General features: G+C 41.0%; 1 pseudogene; it reads left to right on the top strand.

Moving 5' to 3' along the window:
- LOC148518755 (uncharacterized) overlaps positions 1–21,565 on the top strand; it is a 140,968-nt pseudogene that overhangs the window by 45,170 nt on the left and 74,233 nt on the right.

Here is a 21,565-nt window from a genome sequence, read left to right as displayed (position 1 = left end):
TCACCCCTCGGCGGCCTGCACCCCCCTTGTGATGCCACTGGTTGTTGGCACAGAGGATTGTGCTGTAAAGCAGACATGAGGAGAGAGACAATAAGTCATTTATTATTTATATTAAAATGTGATAATGGAAGAAATTACTAATTATTTGTCCTTCCACAGATGAGGCTCAGGATGTAAGACGCAATGACCCTCCCAACACTTTCAACATTGGGTACAGGAAAGGAAAGCAGATACAAATGAAGACGGTAAGGGAAACTGGCGTCGTTGTCCGACAATCTTACCTCATTTCACGCCGCTCAAGATGAATTTAGATTGACAATCAGTGAACTTTACATTCCCATTTATGAATTATTTTTAGGTCCTATAACTCCATCATGCCAGATGTAGTATATATTTAGTATTTCTACACATAGAGAAACTATTCCGGTTTGTGAGGTTATTTGATCATTTAGAAAATGCTTTTTAACACATCTATTCATGTATTTTGAATGATATAGAAATTAGTTATGTGACCATAACAGTCATTATTAGACATTACAGCTGTTGCATATATTGTTGCTTGTTAGGTCATGTGGTTGGTTGGATATGGCAGTGTATAGGGTTTCTGATTCTGAGTTGGGTGCAGTGAAGCATTGTTTTTCTTTTGCGCTTCTGTCCACATTCCGTGGGATTGAGGCGCACAAGAGATACAAGGTATCAAAAATATTTTTAAAATGTAGTGGGCGTTTCCTGTGCGGTGACGGAGTTGGCTTAGCCCATGCCCAGAGATGGGCTGCCTTATGGGCATGTTATGGAAGTGATGCAAGTGTGACGCTTATAGTGGATACGTAGGGAGATGCAGAATCACCCATGTAGGAAGATACAACTATATAGCACAAGCAGCTTCTGCTGATTAAAATGATATGCAGCATGCCTATGTTCTGTGAGCGAGTGTGGGTGTATCTGCATGTGAAATGCTACGTTACAGTGTCAGTACGTTTCGCATGCAGATACACCCGCAGACACACACAGAACATAGGCATGCTGCATATCATTTTAATCAGCAGAAGCTGCTATGTAGTTACATTGTTGTGCGAATAAGGCGCATTTGAAGGGTAAAAAATGCACCAAAAGACAATCGGACGCTACCGAGTCACGCCACGGCATGACGTGACTAAAAGGGCTATTTAATAAGCAAGGAGGCTAGATGTATGTGGACCCATCTGTTGGAAGATATATTCAGAGGGAACATCTGCATCTGCCATAGGACTGGTGCAAGTTCTGATGGTACGTCTAAAGATGTGCCAAGTGGTATATCAGCGTATATGGTTGCTTAAAGTAGGCGTCTCGTTACCACATATTCAGACGCGTGGATATGCACTAGGGAAGGGCTTTTAGTGGCGTTTGCATAAAGTTGCAAACATGCACCCGGCAAAAGACGAGATATGGACTTTGCTGCGACCAACTCAGAGCCAGGCTCATAGTGAATAACTGTTTAATCATTGTCTGTGTATATGACGCTGTTCTGACATCCCAGGAAAGCCATCATCCATCTGTCACAACTTCATATTTCTTAGTTTTGCATTGAAATAAATAATTTTTTTTTTTCTGTCTCCAGATTGGATATTTGGAAACGTTATTACTGCGGCCGATATTCCCTGTGTCTTAGAGCGCGTGGAAGAAAACACTCCTGTGCAGGGAGCTCGCCCTAATGTGCTCCTGAAGGAGTCTGTAGATAATGAAAGAACGCACAATGTAGATGTACAGTTTATGTGCCCTGTATGCCCGGAAATGTGTGACAGCGTGTCTGAGTATTTTGAGCACCATAAAGTTCATGAGGAACGGGGGACCCTGCTTGTGAGCAGAAGATGCCAGTTTGCCTGGAATGTGGGGTGCTGTTTGGGTATAAGTCCGCTCTAGAGGAACACCTATTAACTCACATGGAGGAGGAGATATGGCTGTGTCAGGAGTGCGGACAGTGTTTTACCTCACTATCAGACCTGGAGGCACACATGAGGCTTCACAAAGGAGACAAGCAATGGCTGTGCCCTCAGTGCGGAAAGTGTCTGTATTCTAAGTCAGGCCTTGACAGGCATCAACTAAGACACATAAGAGACAAGCCGGTCCCGTGCCCAGAATGCGAGAAATGTTTTATCAAGCAGTTGAATTTCGAGACGCTGTACCCCTGTACCGAGTGTGAGAAATTGTTTAGCACCAAGTCCGCATGTGAGAGGCACATCCGAGCTCACACCATGGAGCGCCCGCACACTTGCCCAGAGTGTGGGAACGCTTTCTGTATAACGGCTGCCTGATTAAGCACATGAGGGTTTTACACACATAAAAAAGGAAAACTTGTATTCTTATGTAGGGCACACACACATTGTATTTTTTTACATAGACATGTCAGAAATCTGGAAAAAATTGTAAAACGTAACTTTAATTAAATCATTTTATAATCGGCGAAATATATAAAATTTTTAAATAAAATTATGACTGTAAACCTCTGTTAAGTATTATTTATAATAAAGTCTTAAATAGATTATTAATTTGTATTTTGTGAACCTTTATATTGTGAATAAAGCCTCAGCACACTTGGATAGACTTATTAAATTGTCACTGCCTATGGTCTCTGTCATTCATAAGTCCAGATATATAATAAATGTTGAGATAATGTTCCACCACCAGGGAAAGATGATTATTTCATGTCAATAGACTCATAAATTAGAACCACCAACCTCAAGATGTATGTAATAATAATCTATTTTCTTAAAGTTATATCTGTGGGAGTCAAAAATAGAGTTCTCTCCTTTCAGGTCATCAAAAATTCTAACTTGGACTAAATGGTAAATAGACAGATTACAATATCATAGACACTGTATAAAAACTACTGCAAGATTTATAACATATGATAAGCAACAGTGCCACTATCTGTTATTAGCCAAAAACTTGTTATTTGGACCAGTGTATTGTTTTGAAAAATTGCAACACACTAGAGCAATTCAATCATATTATTTGCTCTTGTATAATGCCCATCTTATTCAGATAATATTGTATATTGTTGTTAATAAGGAACTAATAGACATAATGAATCACTGCGAAGGCACAGGATATATTTCATATATGGGGAGCCAGATCAAATGTCACTAACCATACTCATTATTCTTAAGCAGAGTTGGTTTTCAACAGACAATGTTCTATCACTTGTCTCATTCACATGGACATAGGACCTCATTCAGAGTCGGTCGAAGTGGCCGCACGGTCGTACGCCACCGATGTTCGCTATACTGCGCATGCGTAAAGTTTGCAATGCGCGTGCGCAAACTAGCTGCTACAATCAGATATTTCTCTCTCCTTGAACACAGCCAGGTCGGTAGTTTGAGTGACAGATTGAGGCGTTTGTGGGTGGTAACAGGGGAAGGTGCTTGAAAACGGGGGAGTGGAGATCCGAACGCGGGTGTGCCTAATTATGCGAACGGCGTTTTATGGGAGTGCATATGGTTTATGGGAGTGCATAATTAACAAAGTAGCGTCATGGCACATGTGACATGAGAGGTTTTTACACTGACATGATCGTAGAGCTTAAGAGAGGGTATGGTCAACCTTAAGCTCTACGACCAGTTCCGATGGTTCCCGATGGTCTCGATTAATCCTTATATGCCCGGAGATGACGTGCAATGCGTACGAGAAGGGGGCGTATTTTTTTTAATTCCGGCCGCCTCCTCCCCTTGGTTGGCCAGCTACCGATCCGAACTTAAGGACGCAACTTGCGAGGGAATTATTTGCATATCTGGCCACTTTTCCCGTACAACCGTGCGGCCGCTTCGACCGACTCTGAATGAGGTCCAAAGTGTGTCCATTTATTAATACTGGTAGTTATGCACCATTAAGTTCTTAGATTATTACCTCCTATTATTATTGGAGCAATTCCCATACAGGGTTAGGTTAGTGTCCAGTGTTTGCCTGATTATGGTAACAATTTGGGCATTGTGCCACTGATGATTTTCACATAGATAAAAAGTATCTATTTATGATCCTTAGTAGTAGTAGCTGAACAGCATAATATATATATGCATCAGGATCTGCTAAATACGCTTTATAGCCGTGAGTACAGTGACTTGATGTGAAGCTTAATAGCTATCATGTTTCAAGCATATTAGTAGTATGTCACTTTAGGAACGGTTCACATAACCCTGTCACCTAGATATAGAGTGCCTATTCATTATCTTAATGATAACGGCTGAACAGCGTGGTAAGTATAGGCACCAAGGTCTGATGAAATAATTTCACTGCCGCATGTACTGTGGCTCCATATAAGGCTTAATAACAATTATAGGCATCATGTATATTAGCGGTATGTTGCGCTAGAGATGGTTCACATGAAATTTATCATATAAATTTACATATTCACAAATAATAAATAAATAAATCAGCTATAAAAATACTCCAAAATTAATGAATTAATTTAGTCCTATTGGATTTAGACCTCCCATTTTATAGGTCCATCTACTCTCTCTCTCCATAGTAGTTCTTCTGTTAGATCTCCACCCCTAATTCCTAGTTGGACTTTTTCAATACTGAAGGTTTTCAAGAGTCTTGCATCGTTCTGGTGATGATCATGGAAGTGTCGAGCAATCAATGTTAATTTCTTCTTTTTGGTTATATCAGAGATGGAATTCAAGATATTCCCCGCATACTCTAACACCCTTTGCTTAAGGGGTCTCGTGGTCATACCTATGTAGTTCTTCTCACAGGGGCATTTGATACAATATATAACTCCTGATGTGTTACAATGAATGTAGTCCTGGATCTGATGTGTTTTTGGAATTTATCTTCAAATTCTTTTGTCTTTATCATGTGTTGGCATGCTTTGCATACCCCACACTTATACGATCCAGTCACTACAGGTTGTTTCTTCGGTTTCCTGGTAAAATGACTATGTACCAGATGATCCCTTAGGTTTCGTGTCCTTCTACATGACATTTGTATCTTTGGCTTTAAAATCGTTGCCAGGTCAGAATCAAGTAGAAGGACATGCCAATGGTTTTGCAAGATTGCTTGAATCTCCCTCCATTCTTTGCAGAATTCACCAATGATTCTCACCTCAATGGATTCTTCCTTGATCTTATTTTTGAGGTATATCAGTTGTTGTCTACCTTTTTGATCAGCCTCATATTTAGCCTTTTTAATGGCTTATTTACTATATCCCCTATCTATTAGTCATAGACTTAATTCCTGGCATCTCAATTTATAATGACTTGAATTTGAACAATTTCATTTAAGATGCATGTATTCACCTTTAGGTATTCCTTTCAGGATAGGTGGAAAGTGGGAACTACTATGGTGGAGTACACTGTTAGTTTCAGTGTGTTTTCTAAATAACTCTGTTATGATTTTTCCATCGTCTGCCACTTGTATTTTCAGATCCCAAAAATTCATTTCTTTGCGACTGATCTCTGAGGTAAGTTCAATTTGTTGATGTTTAAAATCTTGATGAACTCCTCCAATTCTTCTTTGGGACCATCCCGTAGTATCAGGATGTCATCTATATATCGCATCCATAATATAAGATGTTTAGTATATCTTCTCCCACCAGCCAAGATAGATATTTGCATATGTGGGGGCACATGCTGCCCCCATAGCTGTGCGCCTCACCTGAAGAAAAAACTGGTCAATAAACACGAAGACATTTTTGGTAAGCATAAACCTAAGCAATCGCAATAAAAATTCTCCAAAATCAGCAATTCCTTCCATCTCAAGGAAATATCTTACTGAATTAATGCCAGCTTCATGTTGTATACTGGTATAGAATGATTCAATGTCACACGTTGCTAGCCAGGTGTTTTCTCCAATGTATACATCTTCAATTTCTGAAGAACATCCATGGTATCTCTAGTATATGAGGGGAGTTCTGTCATGAATTTCCTCAAATGGGTATCAAGAAATATACTTGCTTTTTCTGTTAGTCCTTTAATACCTGAGACGATTGGACGTCCTGGTGGCTTGGTCTAATTTTTATGGACTTTTGGTAAAAGATAGTTGTCAGGACTGTGACTATTTCAGTACATAAAGATAGATTACTTTTTCCAAAGTTCCTTTGTGGTCATTGGAGGAGCTAGCCTGCTTGCTGGCGTTCTTCACATACAGGGGATAGAGAGTTAAAGTGATCATCTGTTTCCAAGGTGTTGTCCGGTTGTGGGATTCCTAGATTGCTCATTATTTCAAACCATTTGGGTCACATGTTCTGAACTTCCTATGGATCACAGACCACTAATATAAAGCCTGTTACTAACTGTGTCTCAGTGACTGTGCAACATTACTTTCAGGTCTTTCTTGGATTCCTGCCAGATCCCTGCTGTGCCTGTGGGTTGCTGTGGACTTTGCTATATCTCCATTCATGTTCCAGCTAAACATCTGATGCCAGTTACCAGCCACACTACAGAGCTCAGCATGGCCATTGCCTAAGCATTGCTTTCTGCTTCACTGCTGTGGTTTTGCCTTTTGCTGCACTATTTACTTTACCTGTTGCCTCTCACTCCAGTGGACATCAAATCCATCTTTGTTACAGTTGTCAACTGCACCATTACAGTTACCATCACTGCATTGCGGGGCTCAACCCTGTTCCGGACTCTAGTCACACCGCAGGGCTCAACCCTGTTCCTCACTCAAGTTCAAGTTTCAAGTTCAAGTTTTGCAATGCCTACAGGATCTTTCCACACATCTTGATACATTTAAGATTTCTGTTGCAAGTACATCAGTTGTTTCTGCTTCTCATTTACGTTTACCGACTCCTATCTCTTATGATGGTAATCCAAAAACATGTAGAAGATTTCTCAACCAATGTGATATTCAGTTTGAATTATTGCCTCAAAGTTTTACCACCTCTCGTGTTAAAGTGGCTTATGTTATGTCATTATTGTCTGATGCTGCTCTTGAGTGGGCCTCTCCTTTATGGGAGAGAAATCATGCCTTGATGTCTAATTACCAAGCTTTTGTTTCTACTTTCAAAAGGATATTTGACGAACCTGGAAGATCAGTGGTCGTGTCTGTGGATATATTGCGAGTAAAGCAAGGAACAGCTCCAGTTGGTCAGTATGTGGTTCGTTTTCAAACTATAGCCGCAGAACTTAAATGGATTAATGAGGTATTAAGAGCAGCATATTGGAATGGTCTCTCTGAGAGACTTACAGATGAGTTGGTGACTCGGGATCTTCCTGAGAATTTGGATGAGTTCATTTCATTGATTATTAAAATTGATTTGCGTATGTGAGAACGAGGGGTTCAGAGGAGTCACTCTGAGTGTTCTAAAAGTTCTCTTCCCCAGTCTTGCTCTTTTCATAGTACATCTGATGAGCCTATGCAAATTCATAAAGCTAAATTGTTGAGAAGCAACTTAGGAGGCATTCTAATTTGTGCTTGTATTGTGCATCCTCAGAACATTTCTTGGCTAAATGTCCAATAAGGCCGGGAAAACGATCATCCCTAGTTGATGAAGGGGAAGTCAAACTAGAGGTATTTTCTAAAGTTTCCCCCAAAAAGGATTGTTTAATTTCTGTGAGCATTCCTGATTTTGTTTTTTTGTGTCAAGAGTTTTCTGCATTGCTAGATTCTGGAGCAGCTGGCAATTTTATTTCATTGTCTTTGGTTCAGAAATTAAAAATTCCTGTTGTCAAATTAACTCATTCTTTTTCCCTTTCTGCAGTTAATGGACTAGAATTTCTAATGGATGTTGCGCATCAAACAAAGTCTATGAAGTTGAGGGTAGGAGCTTTATGTTTTTGGTTTTACCCATTTCAATGTATGATATAGTTCTTCGTTTACCATGGTTAACTCTTCATAACCCTCATTTTGTTTGGACTTGTTCTCAAATTCTTTCTCGGAGTCCTAAATGCAAATTAAATTGTTTGATTCCTGTGGTACAATTGGCTAAAGTGAAAGTAGATGTTCCACCTTCTCTCCCAAAGCCTTATCATGAATTTGCTGATGTATTTTCTGAGCAGGCAGCAGACGAATTTCCACCGCATCATCCTTGGGATTGTCATATTGAACTTATTCCTGGTAAAATGCCACCCAAGGTCGAGTATACCCTCTCTCTGTTCCTGAGACTCAAGCCATGTCTGAATATGAAAGGGGTTTATCAGGCCATTTTCATCTCCCGCTGGAAGGGCTTCTTTTTTGTAAAGAAAAAAGATGGTGGTCTTCATCCATGTGTTGACTTTAGAGGTCTAAATGAGATCATGGTAAAAAATAAATATCCTTTGCCTTTCATTACAGTATTGTTTGACAGAGTTAAGGGTTCTCGACTGTTTACCAAACTTGATCTAAAGGGAGCTTACAACTTGATAAGAGTTAAAGAGGGTGATGAGTGGAAAACTGCGTTTAATATGCGAGATGGCCATTATGAGAACCTCATCATGCCTTTTGGTTTATGTAATGCCGCTGCGGTGTTTCAGGAGTTTGTGAATGAAATTTTCCGAGATATACTTTATCACTTTGTTATTGTATGTTTTGATGATATTTTGATTTTTTCCAGGAATCTTTCTGATCATTGTTCCCACATTAAAGAGGTATTAAGTTGTCTTCAAGCTAATAAGCTTTATGGTAAGATCTCCAAGTGTGTTTTGAAGTCCCAGTGATACCTTTTTTGAGGTATATCATTTCCAGTTCAAGATTGGGACCACAGACCTCTGGAGTGATGACTGTAACTGGGACCAGTGCGATGGCGTATGTATCGACTATACCTTGTGATTGCCCTAATTGTATTTAGATCACAGCATGTAACTATCTGCTTTTTGGTGAATAATATCTTTTTTGTGCTTTGGAAACACAATCAAGGTCTGAAGAGCAATTATTTCTGGTGCGACTTATTACACTAGCGACATTTTAGAGTGTATAGATAGGTAGGAATCGATAGTTGGGGGCTCGTAGTGATATCTCGCTACCAGTTACACGGTAACACGCGATTATCGATCTCTCAGCAAAAGCGTGGAGGCGCCATACACAGGAAAGAACGCATTGTGCCTTTGAATAACTGCTACCACTTTGTTGCTGAGATACCTCTATCCGTTATTATGTGAATTTAAGGAGCGCTGATTAAAATCCAGGGACAAGGGAGGAAAACATTTGTTTTCCTCCGTTGATAAAATTTCATGTTAAAAGGGGAAGTTACACAATAGCGTAAGGGTAATAATACGTTTTGTGTAGCAGTTGCATTATTGTGTCGCACAATAGCGTATACGTATTTCCTGTATTGCTGCCGCGTGTTTAAATAAAGACGTTGAGATTGTATTGTGATATTGAAATTGTGATAAAATTGTTGTAAGTACCTTAGTCGGTCCTGCCATAGTCTGGGAAAATGTGTATTTTTCTGCGCAGGAAAAAGGTGTGTAACAGTGAACGTGTGTTGGTAGGGGTAACATGTTCCCTAGCTAGGGGTATCATAGGACCCTTAAGTGCTAGTAGCCTTGACATTCTTTCACCGATTTAAATCTCTATTGAAAAGTTTAGTGTTATTTTCCCATGATGGGAGCCAAGCAAACGGTAGAGATGTTAGATGATGTGCTGCTTTGGAAGCGCCGATCGGGTCGGCACGGCATATTATGCATACTAGGTATGGTGCTTATGCAACTAGGTACTGTGATGTATGGTTTAAAATGATGAGGAAGAGTGTGAAACCGTTTCCCAGAATTGGCAGCTTTGATAAGGAGGTATTGAACAATGTCCGAGAGAGCATCTGTATGGTGCACTCTCGAAAGAAAAATATAAAGTATAACGATTGTTTAAAGTTATGGCAGCACGAGAGGGATACGTGGCTTAAGGGTATGCACGTGACGCAAAACCAGCATTGCGTGCATGATGCTGGGGAGTATGCACGCAGTGCTAAACAGTGTTGCATATGTGCCGCAAAATAGCATGCACATGCAGCAAGGTAGCGTTGTGGAAGGTAATGTCAGTAGTTCACATGCACCACCACTGCCCTATGCAGATGGGGGTGGAGGTACAGTCGATGTAAAAACTCATAGAAATGTAACATGTACCCTGTACCCTCTCTTGAGTAATCACAAGGAAAATGTTTATGATGCGGATGATGAACCTGTTGTTATGTCTGCCATTTCCCATGCCGTACAAATGTTAGGTGTTCCATTTCAACGAGCACAGGAGGTGGCCCCATCCTCATCAGTGGTAGTACAGGAAGTGTTAACATCCGCCATACCTGTAACGGAAGCCGTTAATCCTGTACGTAGCAGTAATAGACTGAATCTCCTGCCAGGTAACAAATCCAAAGGTAGCAGTGGGGCTGGTCTCCATCCCGTCCGGACTATAACTGTTCCCAATGGGAATCTGGATGCGAATGGTGTGGTGCCCACAAGAGATGTAGTAATGCATTGTCCTTGGACAAGAGCGGAACTAAATTCCATAATGACCGACTTCCCTGACCCTAAGAAGGAATTAGCAAAATGCCAACCAACCAATAAAGATTGGCAAGTGGTGTTAAGGGCGTGTCTTCCGCACAATACCAACGTGAAAAAGTTTATCACGGATTGCGTATTGGAGGGAGATGCTCCCTTAACAGACGAGGATAACCAAGGTAACATTACCCGCATAATAACTCAATTGGGTGTATATTTTCCGGTAGTAGTTAACTGGAGTAAAATTTTCACCATAAAATAAAAAGAGAGTGAATCTGCAGAAGATTATTGTACCCGAGCTCTTCTGACTATTACCCAGTACACTGGGATCGAAGATATTAAAGATAGCACTCACCATAGGGAAATGGTCATCATGGTACTTCTGGATGGTCTTAAAGACAATCTGAAGACCTGAGTCCAGACATCTCTACCTGGCTGGAGGGGAGTTACTGTAGACACATTCAGGGAGTCTGCTATTGAGCACAATAAAAACATCCTCAAGAAGAGAGAGACCCAGAGCGAGAAGCTAATGGCTGTTAGCATTCAAGCTCTAGAAGGAATGAATATACCATCACAGCCACCAGACACACAGCTGCACGCACTAACCAATCCCGCACCACCACAAACACAGCCTTATCCTACTTATCACACTCAATCACAAAGCCCATACTACCCTCAGCCACCATATTACCCTCAAAATTCATACCCACACTCACAATATTTCTCTACCGCCCAACCTACACAACGACCTTTTCCCCCACCCCACCAGGGGTGCCAAGAGGGGGGGCGGGTACAATTTACCCGGGCCCGGGCTTCCAGAGGGGCCCGGCGGGGGCCTGGGCCTGCGCTGCACCTCCCTATGTCCTCTTTTCCACGCAGCAGCCCAGTACACAGCGTGTGCTGGGATGCAGTGGGAGATTGCTCTCGGCAATCTACTATGCCTGAGGGGGGGAGCGATCACACTGATCGCGCCCTCCACTGGCTTTGCGCTGGGCTGAGGGGCTCACAGCGCCCGCTCCCCAGCATGCAGCGCAGCTATGCGGTGCTGCATAAGTGTGTTTTTTTTTTCTCTTCTCAAGGGGGCATGACCACGCCTCCCGCAATTAGGCCATGTCCCCTCTTTACCTGGGCCCGGCGGCGCTCTCTACAGCCCTGCACCCCACTCATGAAGGTGTTTTAACTGCAACCAAGTGGGACATGTAAGTAGGAACTGTAAGGTGAAGGGGGTAGGACCCCCTAACCAAGGAGTACCTAGATATCCATATAAGGGATATATGCAGAATACAGGGTATTCTCCACAGTCACCTGCTCCAATCATGGCCCTAAATGCTGTATTGGAGAGAGAGAGAGAGTCAACGATAGGGGTCAGGTCACACCTGTAGTCTACAGTCAGTTAGGTTAACTGGGGATGTTAGAGAAGAACCTGTAATGTTAATTGATATAGCTGGTACTAAACATTCTTTTCTTGTAGACACAGGGGCGACCAGATCAGTGATAAAATATCCAACTAATCTGCAGGTGACCAGTGAAACAGTACCAGCAATGGGTGTAACGGGTAAAGTGCAACATTATCCTTAAACCAAATCCACAGAGGTTACTATCGGGCCATTGCATATCAGGCATTCTTTTCTCCTAGCAGCAGTGGCCCCTACCAACCTGCTGGGAAGGGATTTGTTATGTAAGATGGGATGTGTCATATATTGTTCCCCTGATGGTATATTCTTAGCTATCCCAGAGAGAGTGGCACACGACGTGAGGGATATATTGGACACTCCCCAAAGGTTAATGTATTATTCTACTGGTTCAGGTAAAAATCCATCTCAGGTAGATCAAATGTTATCCCAAATACCAGATTCACTTTGGACCAAAGATGGACAGGACACTGGATTGATGGCAAATGTAGCTCCCATAATGGTAAATCTAAAAAGCGTTAGGCAAGCTCCAACAATTCCCCAGTACCCGTTAAAACAGGAGGTAGAGATAGGGGTTTATCACATAATTGAGCGATTATCACAACAGGGAATTTTAGTTCAGCAAGTGTAGTCAACAGTCCCATCTTTCCTGTGAAAAAGAGTGGTGGGAGGGGTTATAGGCTGGTACAAGACTTTAGAGGGGTTAATAAAGTAGTAGAGAGCAAATTCCCCGTAGTGCCGAATCCAGCTGTCATTCTCATGCAGATCCCACCAAATGCAACCCATTTCACTGTCATTGACCTCTGTTCTGCTTTCTTCTCTGTATCTCTTCATCCTGACTGTCAGTACCTATTAGCTTTTACATATAGGGGTGTACAATACACATGGACACGATTGCTTCATCTCTCACAAATGATTGCTTCATCTCTCACAAACAGGACACAAGGTTGCTAAGGACAAACTACAGCCATGCCAGTCCAGGGTTAAATATTTGGGACATTGCCTAACCCAGGGGTTATGACATCTGACCACTTACAGAATCCAAGCCATACAGACCATGACACTGCCGCAGAACCAACAGCAAATCCGTACCTTCTTGGGAATGTGTGGATACTGCAGCCTGTGGATTCCAAGGTTTTTTCTATTTTGGCCTTACCATTACAGGACTTAGGGCCTAATTCAGACCCGCTCGCAAGAGCATAGCGCTCGCAAGCAGGTTGATGGTGGCCCAGTGCGCATGCACGAGCCCTGGAGCAAGAGCAAAAAACACTTGCTCCATGGCTCACTACAAAAGGGGAGGCTGTCGATGTTGATCGACAGCTCTCCCAATTTTGTAGGCATGGCAGGGGGGTGGCTTCACAAATGGAGGCGTTACCATGCGAACGCTTGCCATTTGTGATGTCAGTGGGAGAGCTTCTGGGTCTATTAGAGCCAGAAGCTCTCTGGGGCTTGCAGCCATGAGACCCTACCATCGCGACCATCATCCTGGTCACTCGCAATAGCTGTGGGTGGTCACCCATAGCTATGTGAGCGGCCAGGAGGCCACTCCAAAAAAGTAAAAAAATGCCCTGATTCAGCTCTTTTAGAGCATCCATCTCTGAATCAGGCCCACAGTCTCTTCCTCAAAGACCAATCGTGTCATACACACAGAGGAACCAGAGCAGGCTTTCCTTAATCTTAAGGCTAGTCTGACAAGAGCACCTGCATTGGGAATACCTGATTATGAAAAACCTTTTAATTTCTACTGTACGGAAGCTAATGGTTGTGCAGCAGGTGTCCTGACACAGAGAAAAAGGTTGTCTATGGTATGGCGCACAGAGATATATATATAAAAATAAAAAACAATCTTTATTGGGTATACGTTAAAATGCCCCAACATGGGACATAGCAAGCGAAATAGAGGTTAAAAGTAGAAAAAATAATAATGATATGAAAATGTGAAAATAACTGAAATTGGTGAAAAATAAAAATTAAAGAAAAACCCTTGCAGTGTGACTGTATTATTATTCCTAGACCGTTATATGAGTGAAACTCGGAGTCAAAATATCACATATGCAGACAAATATTAATTTCAAGTAGTCTTAATTGGACATTAATTGAATGAGAAAAACCTTTACATATTTGCCATTATATACGGGCAAATAGAAGAGTCTCAATTATTATGGTATGGAAGGTTTTATTACTCACATACTATCACAATGCAAAATCCTGTCCGGTTAATACATATTATTTCACATATGTGCTTATTGCCACTATACGATTATTTACTGTGAATCTCTCCACTATTGATATGGCTATATGTTGTATCTGTCAATTAACAATAGATCCCATAGAAGCAATATTAACTAGGGTAAGTGAAGACTTAATGGAATTGAATCACAGTATTCTCGTAGAGTAGTGACATTATATTACCACAATGTGGATGAAATCCCACTGTGAACTGAGCTCATCTCAAACATAGGTATACTACTAAGGCCTCTATATAATATGAGTACCCTTCAGATCTATTGCCAATATATGTTGAGATAGTGTAAAGATCATACTGTGATTGTACCAGGTGAATAAATTACTGCTGTTGTAGGTGTGCTACAAACGTTTCATCACATGGATACAATCTTGCCAGGTGTGGGTTTCAATTAACAACGGAGTTTCTACATAGCCGTATTACTCATATTAGAATAGAATAACGTGGTGTAAACTTGTTATATCATCATACATTTATATTATAACTTCTTTAGTTCACAACACATGTAGTACACACAGCGGGCATACCAATGCGCGTTTCGCTGTAAGTCAGCGGAAACCTGGTGATGCCAGTAGGCCCGTGCATAATGGGACACTGTGGCAAGAACACTCCCAATGTGTTTAAGAAGTGTAGCAGCAACTGCTCTATTGGTCAGTAAGAGTGAGGATGTAGTATTAGGCCATGATTGATTGTCTATACTCCCCATGCTGTATCTGCTTTGCTAAATTCTCCCCAAACCAGACATATCTCCTCAGCTAGGTTCACCAAATGGGAACTAGCCCTAATACCACCTGCAAACATCACCATCAAACGGTGCAGTACGTTAAATCCAGCAACGTATTTGCCATATGTGCAACAGGATGCACAAAGGGTGGAGAGAGGTGAGTTGCTGGCGGAAGGTGAGTTCTGCAGGTATATAGATGCACATGATTGTATGGAATATCTGAATCAGACCTTTACTGCAAGACCTGACATACGGGATACACCTTTAGAAACTGTAGATGTGCCATTTTACATGGATGGGAGTTGTCATAGACAGACTGACACTGGAGATTTATGTACAGGTTATGCTGTGGTAAATGACGAAGACATCATAGAGGCCGAACCTCTTGGTCCACCTCACTCGGCCCAAGTGGCGGAGCTGGTGGCACTAAAAAGAGCTTGTGAATTAGCAGAAGGTAAATTGGCTAATATCTACACTGACTCTAGGTATGCTTTCGGGGTGGTACATGTTTTCAGTGCTCTATGGCGTCTGAGAAATGTTATTACAGCAGCAGGCACACCAGTCGCACATTCCAGACATATAAAAGGACTGCTGACAGCGATCCAATTGCCTAAGGCAGTAGCGGTAATTAAGTGCAAAGCCCATACATGTGAGGATGATCCTGAAACAAACTGTCATGATGTTGAACCTGAAGAATTTGTTATGATCAGAAATTTCTTGCGTTCAGGTTGTTTGACAGATCGGTGGGAAGGTCCATATCAGGTGTTGCTGACAAGTACGACTTCCTTAAAAATGCCGGAGAGAGATACCTGGGTCCATTCTACTCACTGTAAGAAGGTCAACCAACCGCTGGGGAGACAAGGCAGAATCGAGGCAGATAGCGTAGACCTATCGAGTGCGAACCTGTTCCGGGAGGGTTAAAGGTTACAGCGAGATACCTGAGCTAAAGAAATGTGTAGATCATTGTTATCAGCAATGGATTGGTCTGCTGTAGTTATCTTTGTATTTTCTCCCAGATTTCTCATTATCTTTGATTGTTTCGGGATCTCTGGTTTCTGTGACGGAGGACAGAGGACAGAGAGGGGAGCTGATGGTGATATCAATGGAATGGAGTTGAGAGAAGGAGTGCTAAACCAATCGGGGGAGTATCTGAACAAACCCAGTACAGTAATTGTTAAGAGATCTGCTATTCTGGACACTCGGAGACAGTGTGAAGGTCTATCGTGTGAGGATTATTTTATGTGTGAGTTCTGTGAGTCCCTAGTCGATGAGAGATGCATCCAACAGTGCCAACCTCAGTATAACCAGTATTGGGGTGAGTATCCTTTAGAGGATTATCATACCATGGTGGGCAAAGTTTAAACCAAACTGACTGTTGGGTGTGCTCTCACGTGCCTCAAGGACAGCAAAATGTAGGGTTAGTGCCATTCCCATTGAATGCCTCTGAGGTTTTCGAATCGCAAAGAGGGCATGCACTGGATGGAAAATTTCTTAAGTCCAAACCACCTCATTTTAAACTCCACCAGTACCAAGTAGATAAATCACTTTATGTTTGAACATCACCAACTCCAATGACCCAGGAAGTTGGGAGGTGACAAGGAATAACCAGACGATGGTCTTCTCACTAAGAGTTGATAATGAACCTATAAATTTTGAACTGTTACGCAGAATTCGGTTGGGTGGAAGACTTTTCTGTATAAATATACACTAAGTAACATCAAAGAAATGATTGGTAGGGTACCAGAATGATTTTGTGCCAAGATATTACAACGAGAAACTTGTATGAGTCAAATCGGAGAACCTGAAATAGGATAACTTGCTAGGGAAATGTGTGGGTTACTGATGTTTACTATTCCTTATGTTCTCCCCGATGATGTATATTTTATATGTGGTAGAAAAGCGTATAAGTGGCTCTCTCCGAGTTCCGAAGGTTTGTGTTATCTGGGAAGAGTAGTCCCACAGGTTATGACCCTTACACATGGTGAAATGCTTGGTATTCATAAAAACACACCATCGCCATGTCTTCACACACAGTATGAACACAGAGACAAAAGAAATATGATAACTGGTGATGTACATACAGCTACACAGTTGATTAGTGAAACAACTGGTTTTCAAGTTTTAGTCGCATTGGATCCCGCCAAGATCACTCAGGGTACTCTAAATTTCAGATATATTCAAGATCTTGCTAAATTAATAGATAATATCACCGAGATGTATGATGACACATTTAGGTATACAGGTAGGGAGTCGCAAGCTTACAAGAAAGAACTGGTGCAACACAGACTAGTGTTAAATTATTTAACAGCTGTCACTGGAGGGTATTGCATAACTTTGGCCACCCAATTTGGTGTAAAGTGTTGCACATACATTACAAATAACACTAGTGACCCCAAGGAGGTGATAGACCGGAAGATGGACAAAATTCTGCAGCTGAAATGGGAATTTCGGAAAAACCATAATGCTTCAATGGCTGAAGTAGAGGAGAAGGTAGAGGAATGGGTTTCATGGTTGAACCCAGTGAAATGGTTCTCCGGTCTAAGGGAGTGGGTCCAGGAAATGGTTGCTAGTATAGGTAAACTCCTGCTGCTCATATTTGTTGTGATCTTAGTAATTGGCATATGTGTCAGGTGTGTTCCTACTGTGTTGAAATATGGAAAATGTAAAGATAAGGTAAACCGAAAGAATGAAATTTTGATGGTGGTTAGAAGTAACAATTTGAATACTGAGGTAAATGTAGGACTGCATCACAACCCTGAACTAGAATGTACCATCAGATGATGTATAAATTTAGCCATGCATGAAATGTGTTATTAAAATGTTATTTTAAAACATCTTAAATAATGTAAGTCCCTATCCCCTTCAAGACTTTCTTTATGGGTTAGGTGAATCCCCACATCTTTCCCATGATCTCCCAAGATCCACGGTGTGCGTATAAGGGTAGTTTTATGTCCCCCCCTCTAGAGACACATTATTAATGGTTTAATGACCACATTGTGCCATCCCATAATATAACATTAAATAATATGTCATAATGTAAGCCTAAATTAATTTTAAAATCAGAGTATGATAGCATGTTGTTTGCTATCAAAGGGTGGACTGTCAAAGCCGGATGATTGGCTGATACCAGATCTTAAAATTAATATCGAGCTACGCCATTTTAGGTTGCCTCTGATGATGCCATCTTGCGTCGTCAGCATAAAACCATGCTGTGTGATGCTAATATGCTATTATTAGCATTGTGCGATCGCATTACTACTGCATACTGTTTAAAACCCTATCATACCCCATACGCATGGATACACATATAAATATATATATTTAAAGACTTCATATATTCAGTGATGACAGACTTGTCTTGTAGACATGTCTGTGACAAATAATCAAGAATACACAAAGATACTGTGAGTGTTTACTTCAAATATATACACAGTATGTCTGTGGCATTTGAAATATAACCCAGACACTGATATGCACAATTGAAGTGTCCTAAATGTAGATTAATAAACAATTGCCAGATGTGTAGCTATTGTTAACATATATCCAATGCTGATGTATTTAAATTGTATTAGGGGAGCCTTTTGTTAAAATTATCAGATTTTTTGCCAAGGCTTGCTCCATCCATGAACAGGACAAAACCCCATTGTCTGTCATTCTTTTAGTCCAGACAGAAGTAAAAAAAAATAATGACCAGTTTGAGGATATATATATGTGATTGTGTGTATGTATGTATATATATATATATATATGAATATATATATATATATGTGTGTGTGTGTGTATGTATATACAGTATATGTATGTATGTGTATATATACATATATATGTACACTTAAACGATCACATGGGTATCCACAATGCGTGCACACATAGATATACAGTTGCAATTATAAATAGAAACACACAGTGCACCTTTTTCCACTGCATGTAGACACACAACGCATACTTACACATAATCATAAATATACATGCACTCATAAAAGGTTCCTGCACATTATGGTTTATATTAAAGTTATTAATTATAATATAAAATGCATGTATTTAATATTTATTTCTGATAAACATGGCATGTTTGGTACTAAACTGACATACTGTTTAATTCCAGATATCTGAACCTATCAGTGAGGGTGTCGCATCTTGCGTTCGATGGTTATGGAATATAGGAAATTATTGGTTAGAATGTGTACACTGTAATGTAGTGTCTCTATCTAATTTAAATCAATTAAAGAACGACAATGTAATCTGGAGAATTGGGACCCCTAGTGAACTGCCCTATGAACTACAAGGCCAAGAGCAAGAACCAATGTAATTATGTTTGTCTGTCTACATTGTTGTTATCATGATCTGTTAGGGTATATAGCCTGTGTCCCGGTCCCAGTTAGTAGCCATTCTCTAGGATGACCACAGACCTCTGAATTGATGACTGTAACTGGGACCGGTGCGCTTGTGTATGTATCGACTATACCTTGTGATTGTATCATTCGTTTGCGCTAATTGTATTTAGATCACAGTGTGTAACTATCTGCTGTTTGGTGAATAATATCTTTTTGTGCTTTGGAAACAAAATCAAAGTCTGAAGAGCAATTATTTCTGGTGCGACTTATTACGCTAAATAGCAACATTTTAGAGTGTATAGATAGGTAGGAATTGATAGTGTTTTCAACGATTGTAGCCCCAATTACTGCTATGACAATAAAAAGTGCTAATCCCAAAGTGTGGTCCCGAGAGGCATTGAATGCCTTTCAGACTCTCAAAGATGCATTTTCTTTAGCCCCCATTCTAGTTCAACCTGATGTTGAGAAGCCATTTATGCTAGTAGTGGATGCCTCCACTTATGGAGTTGGGGCTATTTTGTCTCAAGTGGCTGCAGATGGGAGAACAGTGTCTTGTGGATTATTTTCACGAACGTTTTCTACTGCTGAGAGTAATTACTCCATCAGGGACAAAGAGTTGTTAGCTATTAAGTTAGCTTTGGAGGAATGGAGATATTTATTAGAAGGCGCAAAGTACCCTGTTACTATTTTTACAGACCATAAAAATTAGCTGTATTTGAAAACTGCCCATTGTCTGAGTTACGAGGTAAACTTCTTTCCTGGGCTCATAATTCTCGTTTCTCTGGACATTCAGAGGTTCATAAAATGTACTCATTTTTGCAACATTCCTATTGGTGGTCTTCCATGAAAAAAGATGTCCAAGAGTTTATACATTCTTGTTCTAAGTGTGTACAACATAAGTCCTCCCGACAGTCTCCAGTTGGTCCTCTCCATCCACTACCCATTCCCACCCAACCATGGACCCATCTTTCCATGGATTTTATTATAGATCTTCCTGAGTCTAGGGGGTGTACAGCTATTTGGGTAGTGGTGAATCCTTTTACCAAGATGGCTCATTTTTGTCATTTGGCTTTAATTCCATCAGCCCCCAAATAAGCACAAATATTTATCAAAGACATATTTCATCTTCATGGACTTCCTTCTGAGATAGTGTCTGATTGGGGTGTCCAGTTTGTTGCTCGGTTTTGGAGGGCTTTATGTTCATCATTGCAAATTAAATTACAGTTTTCTTCTGCATATCACCCTCAGTCAAATGGACAAGCCGAAAGAGTGAACCAGGAGTTGGAAACCTTCTTGAGAATGTATATTTCTTCTTCTCAAGATGATTGGATGGATTTCTTGCCTTGGGCTGAGTTTGCTCATAAGTTTCATTATTCGTCTGCTACAGGTGAAAGTCCTTTTTTTGCCAATTCTGGTCGGCATCCTCGAATTCCTGAGCTTCAATCAATTCTTACAGTGGACGTTCCAGCAGCCAAAGCTACCCTCCAACATTTTTCTGGAATTTGGAGACGGGTACATAAGTGTCTTAGGAAAGCCTCTCATAATTATAAAGTCTTCACTGATGGAAAACGTTCAGCTGTTCCTAAATATTCTGTTGGGGATCATGTCTGGTTGTCTACTTGAAATATTCGACTTAAAGTACCTACTATGAAGTTTGCTCCCCGGTATATTGGTCCTTTTCGTATTATAAAATTATCAACCCAGTGGCATGTAAGTTACAGTTACCTCCAACTATGCGTGTACCTAACTCCTTTCAAGTCTCCTTGCTTAATCGATTTCATGACAGCTTGCCTAAAGTACCTCCCATAACAACTGCTCGAGGTGTGGAGTTTGAGATCGATAAGATTCTGGATTCATGTAAGCATCAAAATCAATTACAATACCTTGTAGACTGGAAAGGTTATGGCACGGAGGAGAGATCTTGGATTAAAGACTCTGATGTCCATGCTCCTAAGTTGATACATACTTTTCATTCTAAATTCCCTTTAAAACCTGGTGGGTGTTCGGAGACCACCCAAAAAGGGGGAGGGGGGGTACTGTCAGGACTGGGACTATTTCAGTACATAAAGATAGATTACTTTTTCCAAGTTCCTTTGTGGTCGTTGGAGGAGCTATCCTGCTTGCTGGCATTCTTCACATACAGGGAATAGAGAGTTAAAGTGATCATCTGTTTCCAAGGTGTTGTCAGGTTGTGGGATTCCTAGATTGCTCGTTATTTCAAACCATTTGGGTCACATGTTCTGAACTTCCTATGGATCACAGACCTCTAGTATAAAGCCTGTTACTAACTGTGTCTCAGTGACTGTGTAACGTTACTTTCAGGTCTTTCTTGGACTCCTGCCAGATCCCTGCTGTGCCTGTGGGTTGCTGTGGACTTTGCTATATCGCCATTCATGTTCCAGCTAAACTTCTGATGGCAGTTACCAGCCGCACTACAGAGCTCAGCATGGCCATTGCCTAAGTAT

This window comes from Taudactylus pleione, unplaced genomic scaffold (genome assembly GCF_031769625.1).
Source record: "Taudactylus pleione unplaced genomic scaffold, aTauple2 ptg000199l, whole genome shotgun sequence".
Lineage (NCBI taxonomy): Eukaryota > Metazoa > Chordata > Amphibia > Anura > Myobatrachidae > Taudactylus > Taudactylus pleione.
Note: the sequence above shows the minus strand (reverse complement) of the source record. Positions and strands in the feature narration are given on the sequence as shown.